This window comes from Copidosoma floridanum, unplaced genomic scaffold (genome assembly GCF_036245765.1).
Source record: "Copidosoma floridanum isolate Cflo_tuat_1 unplaced genomic scaffold, Cflo_Japanese_pri ptg000027l, whole genome shotgun sequence".
Classification (NCBI taxonomy): Eukaryota; Metazoa; Arthropoda; class Insecta; order Hymenoptera; family Encyrtidae; genus Copidosoma; species Copidosoma floridanum.
In genome coordinates this window covers 1881019-1904621 of record NW_028321904.1, presented here as the reverse complement: position 1 = coordinate 1904621, position 23603 = coordinate 1881019, and the positions used below count along the sequence as shown (strand labels likewise).

Here is a 23603-nt window from a genome sequence, read left to right as displayed (position 1 = left end):
ACAAATCTATGTGTCCATAAGACTTATTTTAAAGATCTTTCGCATAACAATGCTGTTTATTTAAAGCTTATGTTAACAAGGTTTATTCATAGTAAAGAGTTGTGAGACAAGAGCACTGGTCATGGCATTCATATAAGAAAACCATAACCATCAGAAACTTCTGACCTTATATATAGCCTTAAAAAGCAGTAAAATGATTCAAGAACAATTAAGCCTAATGAGAGAGAAAGAGGAAAACAAATTAGAGTAGAGTAGAGTAGATACTTATTAGGCAAAGTGCCTTGGGTCCATAATAGCTTCTAAAATTGTGTTATAATGATGCTGTGCAGCAGCAATTTACCAATAACTCCTAAGGTACAGCAAAATAGCTAATACAGAGTCCATAGTAAATACGTTTAAAATTTCTTAAAGTAATTCCAAAAATTAATAAAACTGAAGACTACGCATCGCACAATCGATCGTCACATAAACAGATGAGATCCAGGAGTCAACTCTTGAAGATCGACAGAGCGAATTCAACTCTCGCTACTAGATAAGAGGGCTCTCCTTATTTAAAAATGTTTGCTAATAGAGCATACTGTAGAAAGCTCTGCTACTTACCGATAGAATATGAGAGGCTAAGTATGCAGTAGTTTGGTATATTTGGGCTTACCATGATTAAGGCATTTAAGTGGAACTAAAACAGAGTGACAGTCTACAGCCACTGAGATACAGTGAGGTCTCTAAATTAGGGATAAATTAAAAGTGACTCCAAGCAGTTTGCTAAATCACTGTATTTGATTATAGTTTTATTCATCAGTAATGTTAGAAGCGGACCTGTCACTCTATTTGTAAGTCCACAAATACCAAGCCAGATGCTAACAGATTTTAGAATGTTGACAATAAGTACATTTTGTTCAGACCACTGGAAAATGCTGGATAGTATGTAGTTAGCTCGTTCAACCAGGTGCTTAGCATCACTGATATTGAGCTGCAGATAAAAACAAGATTCGTTAGCATAAATATGGTAGGAACAATTGTTGCAAACAGAAAGCAGATCATTAATATAGATTTTAAATAGTAGACGGTCGAGTAAGCTTCCTTGTGGTACTCTTTATTGACGATAGAGAGTCTTTGAAAGGTCACCATCTGAAGATCACAGAGTTCAATTTTAATCTGACAAGTTTACTTTTCTCTATTTAATAGCATAATCTAAGCAACCATTGCTATCTAGCTTATTAAGTTACAGTTTTAAGTCAACCGAAAAAAACTACAACCCTGGTCAATGGCTACAAGTAAAGTGACTGGATCTCTCTCCATAGCACTTTGCACATCATTAACAATATTAGTTAGTAAAATATGTGTGCTGTGCCTAGTTTTATAGTTTGACTAGTGTTTGTCAAGGATATTTCTGCTTATAATAAAGTGAGTCATTTATTCGGGTGCTACTGACTCGAGTGTCTTCCAGGAAGCTGATGAAATACTGATGGTTTGGAAGTTTTTGGCCTTACCTTTCGTAGGTATCAAAATGACTATAGTTACATACTTCTATAAAGTGGGAAAACCCTCTGACTTAAAAAAAGTATCAAATAAATAGAAGATAATAGGCATAATAGCAGGGAGGTACGATTGAGGGAATTGAATGGGCAGTCTGTGAGTACTACAAGCGTTGTAACGAGCAGGGTTAATGGCTTGTATAACATCGGATTCAGTGACATGCCTAAAGTAAAACTGATCATTGGGGTCGTTTTGTGTAAAATGTAATGGAGGAAATGACACAGGCTCATTATTCCCCAAGAATAATTTGTTTATTACCGTAGATGATATGGGAAGCCAAGGAAGCTCTTTGGTACGTCCATAAAGATCAATGGACCTCATGACTGGCCAGAACTTAGCAGTGGTGCAGCATCTGAGGAACCTACCACGATGGTACTTCAGCATAGCATCCCAAATAATAATTTTGATTGTATTGCGTAACATTTTACACTTACTAATGTGCTCATCAAAGTGATTGCGTTTTTACTTGCACTAGACTCAGTTACGGTTCTTTATCAGGTCTCTGATATCTAGAGTGATTCATGACGTACGGCGTGTCCTAGCTTTAAACTTGCAGTATGGGGCGTGTTTGTCATATACTGTTCTAAGTGTGTCCCTAAAAAGAAAGACCTTGTCATTGATAAAAGGAGCTTCAAATAGCAGGTTATTATTTGTTTGATAAACATCTTACACAGTAGTTTGATTTTTGTACCGTTCAAATGATCAACAAGTTCTTAAACGACGTGTTTTGACAGCATTAGCATGTCAAACTTTGCAATTGTTACATCATGGGCCAAAATCCATGGCATGCTGAACTGCTCATATTCGTAAAATAGTTGGAAATCGTGAAGACAAATTTAACATTTGTCTTAAATAATAAGCACGTCATGAATAAATACAGTACTCACTAAGTTCAACTATCGTGAGTACTGAACTAAATTTTCTTATTTTTTTTAAATTCGTTTTTCAAGTTATTGTTTTAGTGAACTACATGAATGCAGTACTTATTTTTATAGAGCTTCGTTCTTCCTATGGGCCTGGCGACCTCCTTGTTACCTGAGAAATTGTGTGTCTTTATACTCATCTTATATTTAAAAAGCTTCGTTCTTACCTTGGGCCCCATGACCCATTCATACCCCCTGGTTTGTTTCTATTAATTTGATTCTTCATTTTTGATTTCTTTTATTCTTTTTTCTGTTTTTTATTTTTCTATTTAATTTTTAATTTTCTTTATTTTTGTAATTCTTTTTTATTTTCCATTTTTCTATTTAATCTTCTATTTTTCATTGCTTGTTTTATTTTATTTTACTTTTTTTATTCCACTGTATTTTTTCATGTCTTTTTTGATTTCATTTTTTTTTTTTTCATATTTCATTTCGTCATTTCTTTCTCTTCAATTTTTTTTAATGCATTTATTTTTTTTCACTTTATTATTTTATTTAATAGATGCTTCATAGTCCTCGTAACAAACATAGCCCATGTAGCATGCGTAATCAAATTGAATGTACAAGGAAATTTTTTAAACGTTCATTAAATAAACATTTTAAAAAAATAGACATCCAGACCACAAAAATAGTGACACTAGGTGTGATAATGATATTTCTGAAATAAAGATTAGTAATGAGAAAATTGTAGGAGGTATCTTAGTGCTCGTATTATATCATAAATTGTTAATAGAAAAATGTAACTGTCGTATAAATGTTATATATTATGTACTCATTCAAAGCATCAAGTATATTTTTGATAATATGTATGAAGAAGGGAATGAGCATTTTATAAAAATTAAAAATAAGGTAAAAGGGACAGTATTGGAATACATGGATGGCCACTTTTTAATCTTAATGGCAGTATAGAAGCAGAATGGTCATTGCAAGTAATTGCAAGAGTTATCTCTTTGTAGTTGTAGTCATTCTGTGCTTAACTTGCCAGTTTATATTAAAGATACACAAGAAATGTTTTTCGATATAAAAATTTTTTTTAAGTCTTAAAAAATTCTGAAACAGCACTAATAGCACGGCTTACGTTATATCTATAAAATAGTGTTGGAAGAAAAGTTACTACACTTATATTTTAGAATATTATCATTTCATTTTTAACGATTAAATAGAGTGTCTTCTGAGGATTCTGAAAATTTTCTTCTAATTAATGCTAAATAGTGTTAATAGATCAGAATCTTCCAAAATGTTTGAAGATAGTCAATGGTCAAAATTACGAAACCTTCAATGACGCTGCTGTTAGCTGCACTTTGATCAAATACGATTCTCAAGTTAATAAAATTTTTTAAGAGGCTTGCAACATTATGCTTTCGTCCCATTAAAAAAATTTTTTTTATTAGTATTACATGTCTAAAAATATACGTTAAAAAAAAATTTTAGAAAAATTCAAAAAAATTTTTATTAAAGATTTGGAGGAACCCAAAAAAAATTTAGCGTTATTACATTCAAATAAGATCTTCAGTTTTGAATAAAAATTATTGAAAGATTACTGATTACCAAAACTAACTAGAACAATAGATTGTTAAAAAATTTATAAAAGTGAAAACATTGTAAATATTCAAAACAAATTCAATAATTTATTTATTAAATAATACAGTGGCCAAAGACTATTGCTTTCTGAAATAGGTACCATAAAAAAATTGTGTTTTATTAATGGTCCAGGTCGTTCCGAGAAAGTAATTTTGTACAAAATAGACAGATACTTACATACCTTAACAAAGATATTTTAATGACTTACAACGAACTCTCGTATATCTTGAATAACAAAATTCTAAGTTTAGTCACAGATAGAGAATAAAAGTAGTATAGTATAGCTTATGCCAAGGATTAAGGTAGCAACTACACTGGTGATGATATAGATATTAATTTTTTAATAGAAACTGTAAATATTATTTACAAACGATAAATCACCACACATTCTAAAACAAAAAGAAGATTCAATCGTTATGTTAATACAAAATTCAAGTGTAGCTAATGGCTTATACAATGGCACAAAATTAGGCATACAAAATTATTTAATCGCCATAAATAGAGCACAAATAAGAACATGAGATGAGTTCAGTGTAACGGTATTTATACCGAGAATTGTATGAAATATTAGCAGCAGTCTATCTTCATCGTTTTTGTGACATGGAAAAGAGTATCTATTAGTTCTAGCTTTTTTTAAAGACTGTTAATGAGTCACAGGGTCAGAGATTAGATAAATGAGGGTTTTATTATAGAAGACCGTTTTTTTCTGATAGTTAATTGTAAGTATTAGTGTCAATGTATAAGAATCCTCAAAGTATATTTATTTAAAATGTTTCAGAGAATGAATTAAAAATTGTTAGTGTTGTATGTATGGTAAGACATATGCTAATATTCACTTAGTAAAGTAATTTAGTATGTAGTATAAATAGGACTATTTAGTATAGAGCCTTATACTATGAAAATTATAAATTAAGTTTACGATGGAAAATTAAAAACAAAAATTTGGTATACAGAAATTTTAGTTTACATAAATAAAGAAAAACAATATGCAACAGCTCAGGGTAAACATAAAATAAGCTAAAATACCGTCGCTCTTTCTCTTATTTTGGATTAGCTTACTTTTATCCAGATCCAAAATCACCTTCTGCAGCTGCCCAGTGGCATTTCCATGTATCCTTTGCAGAATTTTTCTTGAATTTATAGCATGTGAGAAAATACACTTTTTTTTCGAAATTAAGATAAATGTAAGCAACAGTAGAATTTGATTTTATCCTGCAACAATGCCAGAGTATTGTTAGACGCAGGAAAGAGAGATAGTAAGTGCTGACTTCAAAACAACTTCATGATTTAAAAGAAAATTTGTTTTCAATACTGGAAATTAAGTATATATAACGTATTCTTTTTATTACTTTTTCTACAAAAATTTAAAAGGAATTTTAGTTGTCACTTATCTTAATAATATAACTAAAGCATCATTATCTGCTTCACATATGTTTGGTGCCATACTTAATTTTTACATTTTGATGTTTTTCGCGAAATCTTTCATCGTCGCTCTGCACCTACTGTTTTTTTCTTAATTTACTGTTTATTTATAATACTTGTAGCTTTAATGCTTAAAACTAAGGTATAAGGTTAATAATATTCATTTATTTATCAATTTGCTTATGAATTAAATAGTCTCAATGATCCTGTTAAACATAAATGAGCCTGGGAAAATAGGTTCTTAACAACATCTTTTATAATAAACTTAAATTTATCATGTATATTAATACTCCATGTATTATATGAGGCATCTTTCCTCAGGAATGGTAATCTAACCACTAAACACATGTATCATCATCGAGTATACGTATATCAATCACAGAACTCGAGAGCTCCTACGCATGCTCATGGCCTAGTGCTACAGCGCTACAAGCGTAATTTCAAATTTACTTATTTTTTTAGACACCTCCTTAAATTTAAAATTTTATTATATTACAAATATTAATGAATGGTGTTTTCATTTTTAATCAATCTTAAATCCTTTCTATACTTAACAAATTTAATTCTCCCTACTGACTTAGTGAAAATGTCTGCTTCGTTATTTTCTGAGTTTACTTAAACTCTATAAATTATACTGTTTGAACAACTCTCGTTTACAAAATGAAAATGTGTTTCAATGTATTTTAAATTTTTCTTATAATATCCAAATTTAGCAATACTAATCTTACCAGAGTTATCCTTAAAAACATTTATTGGTTTATTCAACGTAAGTAAGAAATCTTTTATTATTCCTGTTATCCATAAAATTTTTCTGACACTTTCAGACAATGACACATACTCAGCTGCTGTCAAAGATTTTGTTCCACTTCCTGGTTTCTTAGATTTTCAATATATTACATTATTAAAAAGCCTTGTAACATAACCAGTAGTTAACTTTCTATTATCTACATAACCTGCCCACTTTGCATCCACAGAAAAAGTCAAGATATCCACTTTAGAATTTCTTTCATATGTTAACTTAATATCTTTTGGTAAAAACAGATATTTTAAAATTCTTATCGTATCTTTGTAATGAGATTGATTTGAACAGTTTTGAAATCTACTTAAATAGCTTACGCTATAACTGATATCTGGTCATGTTCCAGAGCTTATTTATAGAAGTGCTCCTATCAAATTTTAATAGTTTTTAAATTTACATGTCGACCGTGCCGGTTCACATTTTAAGTCCTGCTCCATTAGAGTTTCATATAGTTTTGCGCTTATGATATCATACTTTTCTGCTGAAGATTCTAAATATCTTTTCTGATCTAATGTCATGATACCACTTTTACGATTGTAGTCAATGTTTAAACCAATATATCGATGCCTTGTGCAAAGTCTAGCCTCATTCACATTTTCTCATTTAAATTAACATTGGAAAATCTGAATAAAGATAGACTTCGTATCAATCGTCAATATAAATTAATATCCCCTGTGTCTTTCATCTTAAATGTATTTTTGAATACCTTTTTTGTTTCGTTAATTTTATATTGACTGTTACCACATACCAACAAATCTTCTACAAAGATGATTACATAAATTAAATTATACCCACCATAAATATAATACAAACAATAACCATTCTCACTTCTTTTGAAATTTAAACTTTGTAAATATGTATCCAAACACTCATACCACGCTTTAGGGCTCTCTCTCAAATTATACAATGTCTTTTTTAACCTGCATACACTGCCTGTTCCATTATTATAATCTTCTGGTTGTTCAATAGATATCACAGATTTTACATTCCCATTAAAAAAAGCTGATTTCACATCCATTTAATTGATAACCAGATTATTTTTTGCTACAGATGAATACATGTAATTGATTTCTTTTTTTGTTGAAAACCTCTTACAACTGATCTAGCTTTATATTTGTTGTCTGATTTCTTGGTATAAGCTCATTTTAAATTAATAATTTTATTATTTTATGGTCAATCTACAAACTCATAAGTTTTATTTTTGATGATGCAATTTATTTCCTTTCTATAGCTTCTTTCCGATTTACATATTCTTTATCATTTATTGTTTCATTATAATTTTGTAAGGTGTTCAAACTTACATAATTTACGTAAAAACAAGTTGCATAATTTTCTGGTTTAAGCCTCTCTGGTTTCTTACGTATTCTACTAGACCTTCTTGTTGGACTATTATCTTTATTTGTAGTTTCATTACTCTTTACAGTCCTAATATTTTCATGAAAAACCAAATCGTTATTGCTACTATTATTTTTATCCTTCACTTTACGGTCAAAATTTTTATTTTCTTAACCATTACAACCTACTAATTTAACAACCTGCTCTACAATATTAACATGTCTAGCAATTATAGTTTTATTACTAATAAGTACTCTATGACCAACACTTTCATACCCTACTCATATTTCTTCTTCTGCCCTCTTATCACATTTATTATTTTGTTAAACCTCCAGCTCTCTTACAAATATTTTACTTTCATACAATTTTATATTATTTAAGTTTAGCTTAACTCCCATCATAAATTCATACGGAGATTTCCTTTCAAAACGATTTGCTAAGGTTCTGTTTTTTAAGTAAAATGCCGTTTTTACTACTTCTAGTCTAAATTTTTTATCTAATTTTGGGTCAGATAACAGACAGCTTGATACATCAATTACTTATTAATTGTATCTTTCTGCAGTTGCATTTAACTCATGCACATATGAAGGGCATGGATGTATTACAATACTTTTATACTTTGCAAATTCATAAATACTTTTGTTTAGGAATTCTTTACTATTGTTGCATCTCAACTTTTTTACTCTTCTCCCTGTTAAGTTTTCTTATTTATTTATGTAATCTACTAAACAATCATAAGTATTATTCTTAAACTTCATTATGTATACTTTAACAATTTTACTGTAATCGTCAACAACAATTAAAAAATAGTTATCTCCATTATAACTATCCCTATCATGCATTTTATTGCGAATAGAAGTGCAACATTTCAAATAATTATTTTCTTAATTCTTAGGGAGACCTTTAACTAACTTTTCTTAACACAAAATATTTATACAATTAAAATTAACATGGCCTAGTATTCTATGATATTTCTCCTTCTGACTCATATTACATGTTACATCGCATGTTAGTTTATTATCTACGATACTGAAAATCTTGTATATATCATTCATTTTATATGCTGTTGTGAGCACTTTGTTCTTTTTTATAAAATATTTTTGCAGTTTTATTTTCCATAGTAATTTTGTTATTATTTGTTATCCAACCAACACTCATCAGATTTTTATCCATTTTTTGAACATAGTAAACATTTTTCATATGGACTTTTTTAATCTTATGATTTTGTTTGAATGATAGATTTCTATTTTTTATGTTTGTACCTTTTAAAGTTTTTTCATCGCGTATTTTAGCGTTGACTGCATTTTGTAGATTTATATATTCAAAAAAATAATTTAAGTTACTATTAATATGATCAGTACAACCACTATCCAAAATCCATTTAATCTTATTTCTACAATTATTTGCTTCGCGATTGGCAAGATTTTGATTTTTAATAATACTTAAATTATTATCTAAAATTGTACAAAATAAGTCTTTATTAGTACTTTGATTTTCGCTTCTATCATAATTAGAACTGTTAGTGATAATGTTGCTTTTGCCAACGTTGATTCTGCCACTGTTGATATCTACTACGACCACGCTGTGCTCTACCATGGCCTCTATTGTTGTTGTAAGAGTTTTGCAGTTGTTAGTTGCCGAACTAACCTCGTCTGCCTCCTCACTGTTGATTACTTCTTCCTCTGTTTACATTTGAAACCCCAGTCTACGATCATCTCGATGTGCTTTGTCGCTGATTATTGTTGTTATTATAACGTTGACTTTGAAAATGTCCTGGTTTACCACACCTACAACAGTCTCTTTTTTTTCTTTTCCACTTTAAACACACTTGAATTTTCACTACAATATTTATTTTTGTATGTTTGTTGTGTTTACTCATAATTATATTGTTTGCCGTACAATTCTAAAGAAGTACAACTTAATACTTTGGTACCCAAGCATCCACTGTCCACTGGTTTTGAATAATTTTTTATGACATACTAAATTTATGCTCGTTAAATATATGTTCAACAACACAAAATTTTTATTTAGATAAAAATTAATAATATAAATGTGCCAGCAGACAGTCTTTCAAAGCCATGAATAATCATTTTAAAATGTTAGATTAGTTTCAAAGTGTTTTTGATGACTGATATGAAAAACTGTATATTTTTCAATTTATGAGTCAACCACTTTTTTCTTAGGATCTACATTCAAGAATTATCAATTACGCATTATAAACTTGTTATTAATTATAAATAAAAGCTAAAATTTAAAAGAGTGATGAAATAACCACACATATGATATGAACGTAAGTTTAATATCAAAATGGTTATTTCAAACCAGAAAATTCCTAAAAGGAATTCTTTCTCTGTAGTCTCCCAAGTTGTAGAAAAATCATTTGATCGTCCAAAAGCAAATATAAGTGGTTTGCTACTGATATGAATAAATATTTTGTTTTTATTGATCATACATTTGCTTCATCAAAATAGTTTTATTATTATTTCTGTAGTAACAACATAAATTTCTGCTGAATTAAGCAACCAGTCACACCGTAATAACAGTACTAGCTATCATAAAAAAAGTTCAAGAGATGAGTTTGATAAGGTAGTTACCACAGGTCCTCTAGGGCAGTCCAGGCACAATAAACTTTGGTACTTCATCAATAAAGTTGATTTAATTAAAAACATCAATAACATTATCTGTTGAACTCCAAGCTATGTGATACAAAGAGGAGTTCATGATTTTTTTTTTTTACATTTGAGACCTTTCATTAAGGCCTGGCTCAGAATGATAATTGAGAGTTTTGGGTAAAAATACACAATCATTTGTGAAACTCGTTTAGATGTGACTAAAATACTTATTCATTTTTTAAGTTGACAATAAATGTCCCAAAAATTAAGCTTAACATTGCTTTTTAACATAAAGATGTTCGACAACTCTTTTTTTCTAGAAGTTTTACTTATAATTTTGTTAAAACTTAATAAAATAATTTTACAAACATACAAAATAAATTCACTGGTTTTGTAAGTTTCTTGTCATACGTACTAACAGACATTTGGTATACCTTAGATCAGCTCATTAATTTTCAATTTTTGCATTAAATTTAAATATTATACACATTTCTGACTCTCAAAAAACTTATTCTTATTTTTGACGTGGTTTTTTTCAACGTTAAGACACTACATTACACTTTACAAATCTAGTAAAGGATTTTTTATTTTCTTTGTTTTGCTTAAATTCTATAAGAGTATTATCTGATTTAAGTGACATGTATTTTATAAAATGCAAGAAAATGCGTCAGTTTTTTTATCTCCATATCTAGTTACTGCAATAACAATAAGACAAAGCTATTAAACTTCATTAACCTCATCCATAAAGTAATGTTATATTGTAGTAGCAGGCGAAAAAAGTCCCAAAAAAAAATTTAAGTTTAAACAACTCAGTGGTCAGTGAGTGCTTGGGTATCCAAGTATGAAGTTATACTTATCTGGCAGATAAAATTCATAAATGTTGTTGTAACTTTCATAGAACAGTATAGTTAATGGATTATGACAAAGAGGATATAATTACTCTTGGATTTAGGATGCTCGATAATTAGACGTGGTTCTAACAACTTTTCAATATTCATTCAGTGGAAAATTAAAAAAAGAAAATATTTTAAGAACAACTTGACAGTCTGACAATATTTGTAATGTAACATTTTTATCTGCTGTATATACGCTTATACATTTAGTCTTAGTCGTGTATATAACACAATATGTGTTTGAAAGGAGTGCTAAAAAATAATAAATAAATGTTCAGTCTGTAGAAATCCTCCCACTTTTTTATGTATGATAGAATAATGTTAAATAAATATATTTAAATTTTTAAGGAACTGTCAAGTTACTTTTTTAAGAAAATAAAAAAAAAAATAAGTCAAGTATGCATAAAAGCGTATACGGAGGCATATCCATTTGAGCAAAAAAATTCCCAGAGTCACTGCATATTTATGCTTTTATTACCTCTCTGAACTTACACCATGTTAACTGTAATAAACGCCCTTATTTGAAAAATTACCTAAGCCACGAAAAAAAAAAATTTTTAAAGAATGAGATGCAATGAAAATCAATTATTATATTAGTTTATAAATGATTGTATGAGAGCCAATTATAAGTGAACTATTTTGGAAAAAAATAAACAAAACTCTAGATAAACAAAGTGCTGAAAGGTACTTAAAAAAAAAAGTTCATACAATTATTTTTTTTTTTTTTAAATTGATAAATGTAATAGAAATCAAACGAATATTCGGAAACAAATAAAAAAGCTGACACTTTAAGACGTTTTTTTTGAAGTTCTGAAAATTTGTTCAATTACACAAATAACTTATTAACGTCTTTAGAGAATCTGCTTTTAATAAAGTATCATTAATAACGAAATAATTAAGAAATAATAAACAAAAATTTTAATGAAAAATCAGTTCGTAACACACTTTAAAAAATGTACAAGGTATTTTTCTCTGAGGCACAGCTACTGATTATGTGGATATTGTGTTAGGATAGTTAAGTCACTGTACCAATATCCATTCACTTAACCTAAGATTTATTGGAATAAAATGAATTTTTGCCAAAAACAAATATAAACTCTATTACTTTTGATTGAAAAATATTTAAAGTATCAATTAAAATATTAAACGGACGGAAAAAAGAGTTCAAAAAGGTGTCTGCAAACGTCCTTATTTTATTTTGCAAAAAATCATGATCTACCAATATTCGTTATTACGTAACTCTATGCTTCTTCGTTAACAATATATGTTGAAGATACTAACATAAGTTCAGTAAAAAGGGATGTTCTAGAATAAGAGGTATTGATAAATAAACTTTTAGGACATAAATTCCTTTAATTAAAATTATTTATTCGTGCATTTGATATGACAACATACATGTAGAATCAACTCTTGTTAAAAGCATTGTATCTGACGAATTTCTTTTCCATTCAACCTCCCATTAAAGAAAAATAGTCCTGTCTGATTGAGATTCAGGAAAATAATGAACTTATAGCTATTTTTTTATTTTTAAAGGTAAGGTTGTCGTTTTATACATATTTAATACCTAATGCACATTTTTTTATATTCACGTATACGTACAAACATGCATGTAGTGAACCGGGACGTGCAACACGTACATATGTATACAATATACGTACTTATACTTTACCTCTAGTGTCGGTACAGCTTTTGTTTTTCTTTTCTTTTCTCTTTTCTCCGTACCTATATCCTACACCTTAGCTTGAGTAAGCGCATCGGCTTAGTGTTTAACTGTTTAGTTGTAGTGTAGAAACTTACGTACTAAATTACCTATAATATTTGCATACATATACAGGTATAGAACCAGAATAAGGGTAAAGGAGCAAGCGGCGTACATGCGAAAGAAAGAGAGACAGCGCAGTAGACAATATAGAGTGGCGCGTGCTACAAAAGAGAGATATGGAGCAGGAAAAAGTGTATAAGAGAGGAGATTGAGGAGAGGGCTTGGGCCACAGAGTGGATGGCTACGTTTCTTCATAACGCATTTGCCCTTCAGTTGTTCACGGCCCAACATAAAAAGTTTCACTTCAAAAACTCTTTAAAGTACCCAATGATTTTTAGAAAAAGAAAGAAGTATTTGCATGTATGTTTAAAGTTTGATTAAATTATAATTCATAGCAAGTATGTTATTCAAACTAAAATAGATTTGATTGTAAAACACATAGTGGTTTTAAACTTGATGCTGCAGCTGATAAGAATATTCCAGCAATTATTTTATCAATACATTCTACAACCCACTCCTACACAGTTCAATCAAAACTATTGTCTAAGGAAAAACGTATGCCACCTAACATATTCGTTTAACAAGAAACAAAAAACTTAGACCACTTGTAAGACGTAATACGTTTTAAAATAAGAACGTGCATGTCATGGTATTCGAATCTGGTTAATTATTTAAGAAATATTTAAAACTAATTACTTATCGTTGGCTTATGGAAAGGTCATGATATAATCCAGTAAGTTAAAAAAAGCATGCTTTTATGCTTTTACAAATTTTTAAAGGTACAACAGGGGAACAACTGCATTTGCATAGCTTCTATATATGTAAAAATCGCATACGTTCTTTTTTAGATACTATACTGATCTCTGCAGCCTAAGAGTCTAAGATTTATCGATTAAAAAACACAGCTTAGGCTGTCCGGGGTTTAAAAGCTTATAACTTTTCACTTAAAAAGTGTGAGCTTCTAGACTCTCTGGGTTGTATAAGTTTTAGTTTTATCAGTTAAAAACGCTTAGGGCTTAAAAATTAAAGATGTAATGGTTCAAAAATAAAGACCTCTAAACTATCTGGGGTTCAGAAATGTTAAGTCCATTTAAAAAAATATATGCCTTATGACTATACAGTATGTTAGAGATTTGGACTTGTTGGTAAAAAATTTAGGCTCTTGATTTAACTAAATTTTTAAAAATATGAAGTTCATACATTAAAAATAACAGGTTGGAGATTTTTAATTTACAAGAATTGATTACTTTTTTTACTTTTTTTTTTAAGATAAAATCTGCTTTTTTGAATTTACACATTCTGATGACAGATTTATTACCAGCAATCCTAAATACGACTATTTGCCAGTTTCTTATGAATTAACATTACAGATAACATAAATAAATTTATTTTATTTGTAATAGCTTATGTTCCCCTTTAATGGGTAAAATTTGTGGAAATAACAAAACAGGTGTTTTTTCATTTTTTCATGTAAAACCTTATACTTTCTTATCTAATAGTTATAACGAAAAAAAGAGTTCTTATCACCTAACAAGTTCAGGGTGCAATATATTTTGCTCGAATTAGTATATTGTTTTTTTCGATTACATAAAAAGTAATTTTTTTAACTTTCTTATTATATTTTATTTTGTAAACTAAACGTCAAGATATTTAGTAGAAACGGTTTTAAGAAGTAAACTTTGAAGTTATTTTAACTCCTTAAAACTGTATACTGCTAATCACAAGAATAGATTTCTCATCTTTTTTATTGTTAACAACATATCTTTATTCTAGAAAAATTCCCGTGGCCATGAGATGTTTCGCAGTTAGTGTTACCAGAATTTTAATGAAAACCTTACACCCGACAAGAAATAACACATTAGAATACGAGAGATAGGGGAGATTCTACAAAATACTGCAATGATGGTTACACACAAAGATGCATAGAAAAGACTAATGTCATTTTATGAATTATTTCACTTCAAGAAAAATTAAAAATATGTAATGATATTTCAAAAAGTATTATTACAACCAGTACTGGCAAAGATCAGTACAAAATTATTATAAATGAAGTAAGTCATCTTTTAACTATTTAAGTACCACAAGCAAAAATGAACATAAGTAACAGGTGTATAATGATGGTCGTTAACTATTTCATTTAGGATGTCAGATACTTCTGGACTTCATACTAATATGCTAAGTCAAAAGAATCAATGTTTTACCATTGACGATAACAGTGTAAAGAAAAACCAGTAGCTAAATTATGCGAGTGATGTTTATATTGTAAGTTATAAGACAAAAATGAAAGAAATATAAATTTTAATAAAAAAAGTGGTAAAAACATTTAAACCAACAATTTTTTAACTCGAATAAAACGAAGCATTAACGCGTTTTCGTATAATTTCATCTTTTTGTTAGTCTGAATAATTAAATTAAAACTGCGTGCCACGATAACATTTACATGCTGTAATTTGTATCAGTCGTAGTTTTCTTTCTTAGAAGGGTTTTTCGCAAGAGTTTCCTCTTCTAAGCCACACAATATATCTATATCAGTGTCTCGTTAGTCATATATTTTTTATTTATTTTTTGAACTTCAGCGTATCCAATCCTAATCAACTGCAGTTCTGTCAACGATGCATTGTATTTATAATAACTGCAGGAGAATAAGACCCCTGTGCCACAAATGATAGTGACCGTAATATGGTTTCAAAACTCTTTTTTTCATTGTTATTGCATAAATTCTCAAATATTTGCTTCCTTTCATTGACGTTGAAAGGTTTCAGCACATAATTTGCTAGTCATCACAGAAGCATCATCGAGATCTTTGCCATGGGCACTAAAAAGCTAGATCTTGCTTCCAACTGCCATATGCATTACCAACAAAGTTAAGAAGTTTTTTACCGTACAACCTTAGTTTATTTTTATTTTTTTTGATCTCCTTATTTCTCACTTTTTCTCAGTCTAAATTTTTTTTCTCTCTTGCTCTAACTTGATTTACAAACTCTACAACATTTAATTGCTTACATCTCCTCTTTCTCTTTCTTTTCCAACCAATTTTAATTATTCTCTCATAAACTCTAACTTGTTTCATTGACAGTTGAAATCCTTATTCGTTTTCTATCATTGTCTATCACAGCGTTTAATTTTGTGTAAAAATTTATTTCTCGAACAAGATTTATTATGAAGTACGTTAAAATCAAAGAGAAAAACATTTTCATAGCTTTGATTGTTTCTGTTCAACAGTGTTGCACCTCACATGAGTTTTTTCGTTATATTAATATATTGGAATCGTTTAAATTATTATAGCATTAAAATCTAGCGTATCTTTAAGCAGTAACGTAATTAATTTAGTTTTTTCACGTAAATGGTACGGAGGGTAATCCCAAACGGTGTGATACAGTAGTAGCAAGACTTCAACTGATATTTGCGTCAGCTGAGATTCCATCAAATCTGACACCTAATGGTTATCCTCTCACCTCTTGATCGTTTATCGAGAAGCAAAAGCTTCCGAGGCTATCATTCACTAAGGTTAAAAAATATATTGAAACGAACGAAAGGTAGACAACTTTTGAGAGCTAGTTCTGAACGACGGTTCATAAGTGCACAGACATCGATAATCTTGTGAAATTCTTTTACTTGAAAGACGCGTTACAGGAGAAAGCACTTCATAAGACTTTGATCTTAAACGCAACCATAGCCAATCATAAGGGCACTTCTCGGTTACTTTGCTATGTGTACAGTAAGAAAAGAATTTTGATGGCAACACACTGGAATGTACTAATAGATTTAATGCCGTTAAGGCTGTCAAGTTAGAAACTGCAGATGCACGAGGGTTATCAAAGTTGGTAAACGACACTTACCAGCATCTAAGTGTCTTGTCTTCCATAGGTAGTGTTAGATGACAGTCATAATGTGACAGCTTGATCGGGATTCATCGATTATTTTTCGGCAGGAGTAGAAGGAACCGTTGGACTTGGACACGCTTCCAAAGCTCGCAAAGTCTTACGAATTTATAAATGCGATGACGGTCCTACTTCCAAAAATGGAAAAATGAGATTATTTGCGTAAAGAAAAAAACACCAGGCGTAAGGGGTCTCTGAACCCCTGACAAAAGCAAAGCTGCCTCATATATGTGCCAGCGAAACATTATCCGACATTGATTGTACCAATAATGTCTGTAGATCCACACATATATACATGACAAAGCATACGTGATCGCCAATCAGCGCTCTCAAAAGTAGTAATCAAACTTGCAGAAAATTCACATTACCTATATGAAGTAAGCCCCGAACCCCAGATAACTCGACAAAATTTAATGCACGATAACCTTATAAGTTAATCCTAAACTATTACACCCACTAACCCAACCCACCTATCTGCAGTCTCGCAAGCTTTAATGAATAATAAGATACATCAAATAACGCAAGCATCAATCACCACATAATACAGGGTGCTTACTGGTCATTTTTATAATTAATAAAATTTATAAATTAATAATGCAAGTGTCAATTACCACACAACTTTGGGCGCTTACTGATCGCTTTGTCAATAAAAAAACAACACTAACACAAATTACCATACGATGCAAGGTGCTTTCTGGTCGCTTTATTTATTAATAAAATAAATAAAATAACACAAGCACCAATTCTCACACAACCCGGGGAACTTACTGGTCACACTGTTAGTAAATAAAATAACACAAGTGCCAATTACCACCCATCCTGGGGCGCTTACTAGTAACTTTATTTATTAATTAAATTAATAAAATAACACAAACGCCAATCACCGCAAAACTCAGGGTGCTTACTGATCATTTAAATAATTAAAAATATTTATTGAGTAATAACGCGAGTGCTTATAACCGGACCATTCAGGGCACTCATCACTGGTAACTATTTGTTGCCCTTAATTGGCGCTTGATTGAATGTTTAATCCTTTTTAATAATAAATAATGTGATCAGTAAGCACCCCAGAATACGTGGTGATTAGTGCTTGCATTATTTTATTAATTTTGTTATTTAGTAAAGGGACCAGTAAGCGCCCCAGGTTGTGTGGTGATTGGCGCTTGCATTATTACATTTATTTACAAAGAGACCAGTAAGCCCACCAGGTTATGTAGTAATAGGCTTTTGCGTTGTTAGTTAATGAATTTTATTAATCATCACAGCGACTGAAAAGTGCCTTGGGTTGTGTGGTAATTGGCACTTGTGTTGTTTCATTTCCTTTATTAATAAATAAAGTAACCAGTCAGCACCCCAGGATGTGTTGTAATTGGCGCTTGTGTTATTTTACTTATTAGCAATGTGACCAGTAAGCACCCTGAGTTGTGTGGTGATTGAAGCTTGCGTTATACTATTTACTAACAAAGCGACCAGCAGGCACCTTGGTTTGTGTAGTGATTGGCACTTGCGTCGTTAGTTAATAAGTTTTATTAATTATTACAGCAACTCAAAAGCACCCGAGGGAGTGTGGTGATTGGCGATTGTGTTATTTTATTAATTTCATTTATAATTAAATCGACCAGAAAGTGCCCCACGATGTGTAATGATTGGTGCTTGTCTTATTTTATTAATAATCAAAGCTACCAGAAAGTGTACTGGGTTGTGAGGTGATTGGCACTTGCGTTATTGTTTATTGTAATTTATTAATTATTACAGGGACCAGTCAGCACCCCAGGTTAGTTGGTGATTGCCACTGGTGTTTTTAGTTAATACATTTTATCAATTATTACAGGAACCAGAAAGGGCCCTGGGTTGTGCGGTGGTTGGCGCTTGTTTTATTTTCTATATTAACAAAGTAACCAGTGAGCTACCCAGGTTTTGTGGTGATTCGTGCTTGTGTTATTTTAATTATATTATTTATAAATAAAGTGACCAGAGAGCGCTGTGGGTCGTATGGTGATTGGCGCTAGTGTTATTTTATTTATTGACAAGGCGACTTGTAAGCGCCCTGGGTTGTGTAGAATTGGCACTTGCATCGTTTATTCATAATTTTTATTAATTATTAAAATGTATTGTATTAATAATTAAAGCTTGTGAGACTGTTGATAGGTGGGTTGGGTTACTGGGTTAAATAGTTTGGAATTAATTTATTGTGCATAAAATTTTGTCAAGTTATTTAGGGTTTTACGTCTTACTTCATATAGTCAGTTTGAATATTCCGCAAATTTAATTACCACTTTTGAGAGCACTGGTGCCCACACACTAACCTATCTACACACTTTTACGCACATATTTTTCTGGGACAAATATCTAACAATTGAACTAATTTTTTTTCCCCTTCTTTAAAATATGATGCGTAAATTCTAGTTTTCTAAAAAAAGGTAAGAAATATATACCTACACTGAGAGATTAGTGGAATGCCCTCTGTCCTCGCACGGTTGGATAGAGTTCTAATGTAACGTACGCCTACCGACCTATGCAGGCAGTGGGACAGCTGGTGAGCCTCTTTGAACGCTAGGCGGACCACCGTAGTACAGCAGCAGTACTATCTATACAGTACAGCAGTTGTCCCAGTATCTAGTGCATGGTCTGTTCCGATTCGTGGTACAGTGTATGTCCACGACATAAGCTATCCCGAACGGAAATTGTAAGTAGGCGATCAGTAGGGCCTACTTAGGCTGCCTCTCTTGCCAACTGAGGTCCTACGTTGGCAGCGTCAGGTGGCGTTTGGTAGGCCCTCAGTAGGCTGCCTCCATTGACGTAACATAACCAACTTCCAATCGATAAATATAGATATGTAAGTACATATGAGAATACACATTGTATTATAATTGAACAAAAGTCATGCTTCATTTCAAACGAATCATATTTAATTTCTTCATGAAAATTTTCCATCACGGCATTGTTAATCACGTGTAGTTACAAAAATATAACCCTAAGATAAATAGAAATTTTACATAAATGAAGATATTAATGTCACCTTAAAAATATCTCTTATTCACAATTGATATCAAGTTTACAATATAAACATGCGATTCGTGAGTTAATTCTGAAGAACTGTTAAAGTATCACCAAAAAATTAATACAAATTACATGCTGACACTGCAGTGTACTTTTTTTTCATACAAAAACATATTGATTCAATTAAATGATAGATAAACTTGATTTGACGGTGCACATCTAAATGACAGTGTACAAGCTGTTAAATGTTCAATTTCATAATCTTAGTACGGTTTTTAAATAGTTTTTATTGACATTTTTTGAATCACCAGTTATTATTTCTAATTTAGTACTTTGAGAAACTTTGTTTAGTTGACAACAAATTTAATGTCAATTAATTTTGTCAGTCTCATATGTGTATAAGAATACTCATTAATCATTTGTATAGGACTTAATGAAAGACACTTGTAACTTGTGTACCTGTGAGTAATTTCACGCTACAGTTTACACTGCAGCTGTAGCTGATATAAATGTGTATACTATTCAAGAAGTAAGATAAAGGTAGGTTATGTAGGCTGCCTAATGAGTACCTCACGCACGCCCCCTGAAACGCCTACTTATGCCCACAGTAGGCTGCCTAAGTAGGGCTTCATGAACTAAAGAGGCAATCGACTTTCATTTCTTTTCGGGATTTATACTATTTATAAGATAAGTTACTTGTATCTTATAGATAATAATGTATGTATATGATACATAGCACATCAGTACTGGACATATCTATATATACAATTCACTGTATAGGTGCTACCTGTGCGTTACTGTGGCACAAAAATAATTTTTAAAGTAACGAAAATTTGAAATTTTTCACGTTATTTCTAAAAACTTTGATACATATTAACCCTATAACTGTATTTTATAGAAAAAATTTATCTCTCCAAACTGTAAAATAAAAATTTGTATTCAAACAAACTATTATAAAAAATAAGTTTTAATTATTTATTTTTATGATATTTAGTTTATATAGAACAAGATTGTAAATTTGTAAAATGTATAAGTCTCCAGTGTCATTTAGAATATCGTAATAAGTGGCAAATAATAATACAGAATATGTTACTCCTCAAATAAATTGATCAATCTTAAAACATACCGTATTATTTTTAAAATATTTTAAAGATTTTAAAGCGACACGATTCATTAACGTGCATACATACAAACGCATTCAATAATATACATATATACATCCATATACGTATACACACATTCGCGTTACATACACATATGCGCTAAATACATTATAACATATTATACTCAACGCTCGGCAGGCGAGCTACTGTTGGTACATCTAATGTACTCATTAATAGCACGTTAATAGCACCATACTTGTGGCACATTGCTTGTGCTGCAAGAGTGGAGCGCCTGGCGTTCCACTCAAGGTCTTCTCTCGTCCCAACGTACGTTGTAGCTCAGCCACGCCACCTAAAGGACAGAGGGCGTTCCACTAATCTCTCAGTGTACTAATTATTAGTTAAGTATAATAACTTAATCAGAACTGGCGAGCTGCACTGCTCACACACACACTCATACACATGTACACAATGTACATAGACCATGCAGCTGCATAAGTTTACAGTACGACGTAGTAATACGAATACGAAGTCAGTTAGAGACCAGAAAAGGCCTTCAAGACGGCAAAACTTGACCACTCCCGAGCTCGTGCGATTAATTTGGAATACTACAGCAGCCGCAGCAGCAGCAGTAGCAGTAGCTCCATGTATGTATACTTACATTCCGCTATTGCGGTACTAAGTGGAGAAGGGTAAGCATGTGAGTCGTTTTAAATCTGTCACTTTTTGTCATCTCCATTCCGGCCCCAGAATGCCCCCATAAGAAGCTTAACTTAAACAAAAATTCACTAACGGCCGTCCAAGCGAAAACAAGAAGCAACAAACGTGCTTCATCTGACTTTTCTTCAAGTATGTTAGTGACCAACATAGCTGCGATTGAGTAAGCACGGTGTGGTTAGGCCCAATAAGTATTATTTCCCGCATCATACTATCCTAAAGGCTTCCAAATATGACTTAAGTACGTGTAGTGTACGATGTGTCCACCAGAGATTAGTAGAAAGATAGCTTACTACCATGCTACGGAGTGTGCCCACTTTTTGCCACTGGTTTAAGCGCCCTATCAGGGCCAAGCACCGAGCTAGGTGCGTATTTTTTTTTTATATGAGAAGCATAGTAGGGGTTATGCGCCTACGAGGAGAGGAGTGGATTCGCATGGAAGTATCCATATAAGCGCATATCTTGAAGACAGGTAAAAAAGGAATGCCGAATGTACGCCTACGAGGAGAGGAGTGAAAATGAAATGTCGGCTATATAGCTGTATAGCTGAGAGCACAGCCAAAGCAAGCGCCGACACGAGTTTTCTCTTTTTTGACTCTGCAACCGAGTATATGCTATACATATTTAACTGACTTGCTCTCGCTCTTGCTTCAATGTTATCTATAAATCTTATTTAATGAAATTGTGGAACTAAATGCTCATTAATTACATGGACAGACTTTTAATTTCAATTAATTGTTTTTTAATTCTCCTGTATTTTTAACGATCGCAGATCAATTTATTTTTTATTAACAATGTACAGCTTCAACTTTTTTTTAAGGCTTTCAGTACAGCTTTAACCACTATTTTATTAATTTTACACATCCTAATGGCTGTTAACTGTAGAACAAGCTCTGGAGGATATTCATAAATATATGTGACTTCGATAAAAGGTTTGCGTGTCCTTTGGATAGCTGAGATGCATAAGAATCATGCTGATTTGTGGATCATTTTGCATTTGAGAGTTCAAATTCATATCGCGGTAAATTTTTTTTTTTTTTTAATTCAACTTACCGTTTTGTATTTACTTCTCTTATTTATGTTTTGTTCAAAAATATATATGTACCGTCCACATTTTTTTCGGATGCATCAAAATAAATATTGTTAATTAGAGACTTCTTGTTAGCAAGGCCATTCCACAATTTGACTATACTAAGATAACTTTTGAGGATTTGAACATAATTTATGCATTTAAAAACTCCTAAATAACAACGAACATCCTATTTACGATAAAAAAAAGTCAGCGGCAGAAGAAAACTCATACTTTTACTACGATTATATCAAACATGATTATTACCAATAAAGTACAACTCACATTTAAACATATGTCAATATTTATCTACATGTATACATTATATTTTTTTGCTTATATTTACATTCCTTATAAAGACTTTGTGATTATTACGTTGACAAAACTCGTACTACATATAAGTACGAACATTAAAGTAGATGCTTTAGTCGTTATTAATAGTGCGTATTTTTGATTAAAGAGTCTTACAGAGACTAAATAAAGCTTTTTTTATTTAACATATACTAGTTTCAACCACTTGTATTATGTTTCAACAATTAACCTTTTTACCTATGATAAATTGTTATTGTTATTTTATAGGAATAGTTACCAAAATCTTCTGATAGCGCTTAAATCATATACAGGAAACGAAAATCTTTTTCCTCTATTTTGAAAGTACCACTGTATATATTTTCATAGATTTACTACTATCAAAAATATTAGAACTCAAAATTTTTTCAAAAATATTAGAATAACAATTTAAATTGCACTTTTAATTGTCGCAACTAGTTAATTAATCTTACATTTTATGCAGCACACAATGATTTGCACAAATTCATCCCATTGTTTAAAGTTGATAAGATTGACCATTAAAAAATATCTCCAGCCATACAACGCAAGGCAGCAATTTTTTTTTTTTTTTTTTTTTTTTGTAGTTATAGTAACATAGTCATATTATCGATATTTTCAAGTATGTGACACAGGTTGCTTT

General features: G+C 31.0%; 1 protein-coding gene across 3 annotated transcripts in view; it reads right to left on the bottom strand.

The window, feature by feature from the left end:
- The window catches only part of da (transcription factor daughterless), a 632912-nt gene that overhangs the window by 110554 nt on the left and 498755 nt on the right, over positions 1–23603 (bottom strand). The window lies entirely within an intron of this gene.